Below are 8,028 nucleotides of genomic sequence, written 5' to 3' on the forward strand. Positions count from 1 at the left end.
ACGAACGTAAACGCCCGCCACCGATTGGTTTTGATCTAATAAAAGCGTTCCTACCATCTCTGGTCGGAACTCTGTTTTGCATGTATTAGCTCTAGAATTACCACAGTTATCCAAGTAAATGTGGGTACGATCTAAGGAACCATAACTGATTTAATGAGCCATTCGCGGTTTCACCTTAATACGGCATGTACTGAGACATGCATGGCTTAATCTTTGAGACAAGCATATGACTACTGGCAGGATCAACCAGGGAGCTTCGAGTAATTTTCATCATACGAAGCAAAAATATGTATGTATATATATATCTTAGTCGCCGACTCTCTCCCCTTAAGAGTCGGATCGACGATACTTTTTCTCGTCTTTAAGACAGTTCTCTTTCTCCTCTCTCTTCTCTCTACTCTCTTCTCTCTTCTCTCTTCTCTTTCGAGTTGGTAAATTTCGCTCCACTATTAGATTACCAACTCCGCACGAATTACCACATGGGTATATCCGCGCATATACATCAGGAGGACCTCCAAAAATTTCAAACTCTCCCGTGTATCTCTCCGAGATCTTTTTAGAAGAAAAAGAATCTCGGATGTCACATCGACTTTCAGGTTTGTAAGCACGTATGCTCGAGCGCTCTCCATCGTGTAAGCACGGACATAACGCACGAAGTCCGAAGACCGCGTACGTTAACATGCTGGACATATCGAGAAAGCGCGAACCATGCTAGGCGTACCCATGTCGAGGCCCTCGCGTTTAAAGATCATACTCTTCTTTTCGTTCTCTCTTCTTTGCCCAGAATAATATATATTTCTTATAATATATACCTCTTAGTTTATGTATTTCTCTCTTAGGACACCTCAATTTTATATGTATATATTATATTTCATTCGAACAATTTTTGTTCGTCGCCCCTTTTTGTGTGTAGTATTTCGTTTGGTCTTTGCCATTAAATTTTTGTATACGAAAAATATATTTTCGCTCGGATAGAAAACCCCTTTTGGGTTTCTGAGAGTTGATGTGAGAGTCGTACAAGTATAACGAATATACGTTGTATCCAACCCAACATTCTGGGCTTACCACATAAGGGCCATTCGGTCTGAGACACCGACCCGTGGTCATGCTGTGTAGAGAAAAATTCGCAACGGAACGCGGTACAGAACAGTCGAGGAATGGACCTCGAGGAGCTGAACGACTGCTTCTCGACCGAGATCGTAGAATAGCCGCTCGCCCGCCGCTGCGCCGACCGGTCCGCTCGAACCGACGTGCTCTCTTATAGTAACCAAACGGGCGGCCGCGACGACCGCGGCGCCGGCCGCTCAGCACGGGCGCTTATGGTGGTAAACTGCCGCGCGTACAGACCAACCGGCCGGGCTGCTGGTACTTAGCCGCTGAAACTATGGTCGATTCGAACATATATTAACATACGATTTTTATTCGATAAATCGTTATTGTACATATTAAACGTTAGTTTCCACCGAAAGAAAAATTTTTTAGAATTTTTTTTTTCCAAAAATTGCAAGAGTAAACTTTTTTAATATTCGATTTAAAAATTTTTAAATGCTTAATCCTTACATTAAACTACTGGGAGAACTCAGAAATCATAATGAAAAAAATTACAAAAATTTATTTTTCTCAGAAACTCCGAAAAACAGAGTGGTCGAATCCGTGCAAGCCGGATTTTTCTAAGTCCCCACGGTCAAGAGTAAACTTTTTTAATAAGCGTTTTAAAATTATTTCAATGTTTAATCCATGCGTAAACATGAAGTTTATTAACGTTTTTAACATTAAAAAAAATTACAAAAATTTATTTTTCGGAAAAAATGGAAAAAACCGATTCGTCGGAGCGAGAGGTGTCCTGCCCGTGCGGTAATTCCAGCAGGCGAATCGGACTTCCCGAAATTTTTCTAAGTCCCACGGTCGACACCAACTTTTTTAATAAGCGTTTTAAAATTATTTCAATGTTTAATCCATGCGTAAACATGAAGTTTATTAACGTTTTTAACATTAAAAAAAATTACAAAAATTTATTTTTCGGAAAAAAAGGAAAAAACCGATTCGGCGGAGCGAGGTGTCCAGCCCGTGCGGTAATTCCAGCAGGCGAATCGGACTTCCGAAATTTTTCTAAGTCCCACGGTCGACACCAACTTTTTTAATAAGCGTTTTAAAATTATTTCAATGTTTAATCCATGCGTAAACATGATGTTTATTAACGTTTTCAACGTTAAAAAAAATTACAAAAATTTATTTTTCAAAAAAATGGAAAAAAACCGATTCGTCGGAGCGAGGTGTCCTGCCCGTGCGGTAATTCCAGCAGGCGAATCGGACTTCCCGAAATTTTTCTAAGTCCCACGGTCGACACCAACTTTTTTAATAAGCGTTTTAAAATTATTTCAATGTTTAATCCATGCGTAAACATGAAGTTTATTAACGTTTTTAACATTAAAAAAAATTACAAAAATTTATTTTTCGGAAAAAATGGAAAAAAACCGATTCGTCGGAGCGAGGTGTCCTGCCCGTGCGGTAATTCCAGCAGGCGAATCGGACTTCCCGAAATTTTTCTAAGTCCCACGGTCGACACCAACTTTTTTAATAAGCGTTTTAAAATTATTTCAATGTTTAATCCATGCGTAAACATGAAGTTTATTAACGTTTTTAACATTAAAAAAATTACAAAAATTTATTTTTCGGAAAAAAAGGAAAAAACCGATTCGGCGGAGCGAGGTGTCCAGCCCGTGCGGTAATTCCAGCAGGCGAATCGGACTTCCCGAAATTTTTCTAAGTCCCACGGTCGACACCAACTTTTTTAATAAGCGTTTTAAAATTATTTCAATGTTTAATCCATGCGTAAACATGAAGTTTATTAACGTTTTTAACATTAAAAAAAATTACAAAAATTTATTTTTCGAAAAAATGGAAAAAACCGATTCGTCGGAGCGAGGTGTCCTGCCCGTGCGGTAATTCCAGCAGGCGAATCGGACTTCCCGAAATTTTTCTAAGTCCCACGGTCGACACCAACTTTTTTAATAAGCGTTTTAAAATTATTTCAATGTTTAATCCATGCGTAAACATGAAGTTTATTAACGTTTTTAACATTAAAAAAAATTACAAAAATTTATTTTTCGGAAAAAAAGGAAAAAACCGATTCGGCGGAGCGAGGTGTCCAGCCCGTGCGGTAATTCCAGCAGGCGAATCGGACTTCCCGAAATTTTTCTAAGTCCCACGGTCGACACCAACTTTTTTAATAAGCGTTTTAAATTATTTCAATGTTTAATCCATGCGTAAACATGATGTTTATTAACGTTTTCAACGTTAAAAAAAATTACAAAAATTTATTTTTCAAAAAAAATGGAAAAAAACCGATTCGTCGGAGCGAGGTGTCCTGCCCGTGCGGTAATTCCAGCAGGCGAATCGGACTTCCCGAAATTTTTCTAAGTCCCACGGTCGACACCAACTTTTTTAATAAGCGTTTTAAAATTATTTCAATGTTTAATCCATGCGTAAACATGAAGTTTATTAACGTTTTTAACATTAAAAAAAATTACAAAAATTTATTTTTCGGAAAAAATGGAAAAAAACCGATTCGTCGGAGCGAGGTGTCCTGCCCGTGCGGTAATTCCAGCAGGCGAATCGGACTTCCCGAAATTTTTCTAAGTCCCACGGTCGACACCAACTTTTTTAATAAGCGTTTTAAAATTATTTCAATGTTTAATCCATGCGTAAACATGAAGTTTATTAACGTTTTTAACATTAAAAAAAATTACAAAAATTTATTTTTCGGAAAAAAAGGAAAAAAACCGATTCGGCGGAGCGAGGTGTCCAGCCCGTGCGGTAATTCCAGCAGGCGAATCGGACTTCCCGAAATTTTTCTAAGTCCCACGGTCGACACCAACTTTTTTAATAAGCGTTTTAAAATTATTTCAATGTTTAATCCATGCGTAAACATGATGTTTATTAACGTTTTCAACGTTAAAAAAAATTACAAAAATTTATTTTTCAAAAAAAATGGAAAAAACCGATTCGTCGGAGCGAGGTGTCCTGCCCGTGCGGTAATTCCAGCAGGCGAATCGGACTTCCCGAAATTTTTCTAAGTCCCACGGTCGACACCAACTTTTTTAATAAGCGTTTTAAAATTATTTCAATGTTTAATCCATGCGTAAACATGAAGTTTATTAACGTTTTTAACATTAAAAAAAATTACAAAAATTTATTTTTCGGAAAAAATGGAAAAAACCGATTCGTCGGAGCGAGGTGTCCTGCCCGTGCGGTAATTCCAGCAGGCGAATCGGACTTCCCGAAATTTTTCTAAGTCCCACGGTCGACACCAACTTTTTTAATAAGCGTTTTAAAATTATTTCAATGTTTAATCCATGCGTAAACATGAAGTTTATTAACGTTTTTAACATTAAAAAAAATTACAAAAATTTATTTTTCGGAAAAAAAGGAAAAAACCGATTCGGCGGAGCGAGGTGTCCAGCCCGTGCGGTAATTCCAGCAGGCGAATCGGACTTCCCGAAATTTTTCTAAGTCCCACGGTCGACACCAACTTTTTTAATAAGCGTTTTAAAATTATTTCAATGTTTAATCCATGCGTAAACATGATGTTTATTAACGTTTTCAACGTTAAAAAAAATTACAAAAATTTATTTTTCAAAAAAAATGGAAAAAACCGATTCGTCGGAGCGAGGTGTCCTGCCCGTGCGGTAATTCCAGCAGGCGAATCGGACTTCCCGAAATTTTTCTAAGTCCCACGGTCGACACCAACTTTTTTAATAAGTGTTTTAAAATTATTTCAATGTTTAATCCATGCGTAAACATGAAGTTTATTAACGTTTTTAACATTAAAAAAAATTACAAAAATTTATTTTTCGGAAAAAATGGAAAAAACCGATTCGTCGGAGCGAGGTGTCCTGCCCGTGCGGTAATTCCAGCAGGCGAATCGGACTTCCCGAAATTTTTCTAAGTCCCACGGTCGACACCAACTTTTTTAATAAGCGTTTTAAAATTATTTCAATGTTTAATCCATGCGTAAACATGATGTTTATTAACGTTTTCAACGTTAAAAAAAATTACAAAAATTTATTTTTCAAGAAAAATGGAAAATACCGATTCGGCGGAGCGAGGTGTCCAGCCCGTGCGGTAATTCCAGCAGGCGAATCGGACTTCCCGAAATTTTTCTAAGTCCCACGGTCGACACCAACTTTTTTAATAAGCGTTTTAAAATTATTTCAATGTTTAATCCATGCGTAAACATGAAGTTTATTAACGTTTTTAACATTAAAAAAATTACAAAAATTTATTTTTCGGAAAAAAATGGAAAAAACCGATTCGTCGGAGCGAGGTGTCCTGCCCGTGCGGTAATTCCAGCAGGCGAATCGGACTTCCCGAAATTTTTCTAAGTCCCACGGTCGACACCAACTTTTTTAATAAGCGTTTTAAAATTATTTCAATGTTTAATCCATGCGTAAACATGAAGTTTATTAACGTTTTTAACATTAAAAAAAATTACAAAAATTTATTTTTCGGAAAAAAAGGAAAAAACCGATTCGGCGGAGCGAGGTGTCCAGCCCGTGCGGTAATTCCAGCAGGCGAATCGGACTTCCCGAAATTTTTCTAAGTCCCACGGTCGACACCAACTTTTTTAATAAGCGTTTTAAAATTATTTCAATGTTTAATCCATGCGTAAACATGAAGTTTATTAACGTTTTTAACATTAAAAAAAAATTACAAAAATTTATTTTTCGGAAAAAATGGAAAAAACCGATTCGTCGGAGCGAGGTGTCCTGCCCGTGCGGTAATTCCAGCAGGCGAATCGGACTTCCCGAAATTTTTCTAAGTCCCACGGTCGACACCAACTTTTTTAATAAGCGTTTTTAAAATTATTTCAATGTTTAATCCATGCGTAAACATGAGTTTATTAACGTTTTTAACATTAAAAAAAATTACAAAAATTTATTTTTCGGAAAAAAAGGAAAAAACCGATTCGGCGGAGCGAGGTGTCCAGCCCGTGCGGTAATTCCAGCAGGCGAATCGGACTTCCCGAAATTTTTCTAAGTCCCACGGTCGACACCAACTTTTTTAATAAGCGTTTTAAAATTATTTCAATGTTTAATCCATGCGTAAACATGATGTTTATTAACGTTTTCAACGTTAAAAAAAATTACAAAAATTTATTTTTCAAAAAAAATGGAAAAAAACCGATTCGTCGGAGCGAGGTGTCCTGCCCGTGCGGTAATTCCAGCAGGCGAATCGGACTTCCCGAAATTTTTCTAAGTCCCACGGTCGACACCAACTTTTTTAATAAGCGTTTTAAAATTATTTCAATGTTTAATCCATGCGTAAACATGAAGTTTATTAACGTTTTTAACATTAAAAAAAATTACAAAAATTTATTTTTCGGAAAAAATGGAAAAAACCGATTCGTCGGAGCGAGGTGTCCTGCCCGTGCGGTAATTCCAGCAGGCGAATCGGACTTCCCGAAATTTTTCTAAGTCCCACGGTCGACACCAACTTTTTTAATAAGCGTTTTAAAATTATTTCAATGTTTAATCCATGCGTAAACATGAAGTTTATTAACGTTTTTAACATTAAAAAAAATTACAAAAATTTATTTTTCGGAAAAAAAGGAAAAAACCGATTCGGCGGAGCGAGGTGTCCAGCCCGTGCGGTAATTCCAGCAGGCGAATCGGACTTCCCGAAATTTTTCTAAGTCCCACGGTCGACACCAACTTTTTTAATAAGCGTTTTAAAATTATTTCAATGTTTAATCCATGCGTAAACATGATGTTTATTAACGTTTTCAACGTTAAAAAAAATTACAAAAATTTATTTTTCAAAAAAAATGGAAAAAACCGATTCGTCGGAGCGAGGTGTCCTGCCCGTGCGGTAATTCCAGCAGGCGAATCGGACTTCCCGAAATTTTTCTAAGTCCCACGGTCGACACCAACTTTTTTAATAAGCGTTTTAAAATTATTTCAATGTTTAATCCATGCGTAAACATGAAGTTTATTAACGTTTTTAACATTAAAAAAAATTACAAAAATTTATTTTTCGGAAAAAATGGAAAAAACGATTCGTCGGAGCGAGGTGTCCTGCCCGTGCGGTAATTCCAGCAGGCGAATCGGACTTCCCGAAATTTTTCTAAGTCCCACGGTCGACACCAACTTTTTTAATAAGCGTTTTAAAATTATTTCAATGTTTAATCCATGCGTAAACATGAAGTTTATTAACGTTTTTAACATTAAAAAAAATTACAAAAATTTATTTTTCGGAAAAAAAGGAAAAAACCGATTCGGCGGAGCGAGGTGTCCAGCCCGTGCGGTAAATTCCAGCAGGCGAATCGGACTTCCCGAAATTTTTCTAAGTCCCACGGTCGACACCAACTTTTTTAATAAGCGTTTTAAAATTATTTCAATGTTTAATCCATGCGTAAACATGATGTTTATTAACGTTTTCAACGTTAAAAAAAATTACAAAAATTTATTTTTCAAAAAAAATGGAAAAAAACCGATTCGTCGGAGCGAGGTGTCCTGCCCGTGCGGTAATTCCAGCAGGCGAATCGGACTTCCCGAAATTTTTCTAAGTCCCACGGTCGACACCAACTTTTTTTATAAGCGTTTTAAAATTATTTCAATGTTTAATCCATGCGTAAACATGAAGTTTATTAACGTTTTTAACATTAAAAAAATTACAAAAATTTATTTTTCGGAAAAAATGGAAAAAACCGATTCGTCGGAGCGAGGTGTCCTGCCCGTGCGGTAATTCCAGCAGGCGAATCGGACTTCCCGAAATTTTTCTAAGTCCCACGGTCGACACCAACTTTTTTAATAAGCGTTTTAAAATTATTTCAATGTTTAATCCATGCGTAAACATGAAGTTTATTAACGTTTTTAACATTAAAAAAAATTACAAAAATTTATTTTTCGGAAAAAAAGGAAAAAACCGATTCGGCGGAGCGAGGTGTCCAGCCCGTGCGGTAATTCCAGCAGGCGAATCGGACTTCCCGAAATTTTTCTAAGTCCCACGGTCGACACCAACTTTTTT

The 8,028-nt window shown here is 36.9% G+C and overlaps 1 non-coding gene across 1 annotated transcript in view; it reads right to left on the reverse strand.

The window, feature by feature from the left end:
- LOC143176249 (small subunit ribosomal RNA) overlaps window positions 1–253 on the reverse strand; it is a 1,921-nt gene extending 1,668 nt beyond the window's left edge. The window contains exon 1 of the ribosomal RNA XR_013000826.1: window positions 1–253. This exon is cut by the window's left edge and continues 1,668 nt beyond it. This is a non-coding gene — a ribosomal RNA (small subunit ribosomal RNA).
- Window positions 254–8,028: the final 7,775 nt, after the last annotated feature.

Source organism: Nomia melanderi, unplaced genomic scaffold (genome assembly GCF_051020985.1).
Source record: "Nomia melanderi isolate GNS246 unplaced genomic scaffold, iyNomMela1 scaffold0441, whole genome shotgun sequence".
Lineage (NCBI taxonomy): Eukaryota > Metazoa > Arthropoda > Insecta > Hymenoptera > Halictidae > Nomia > Nomia melanderi.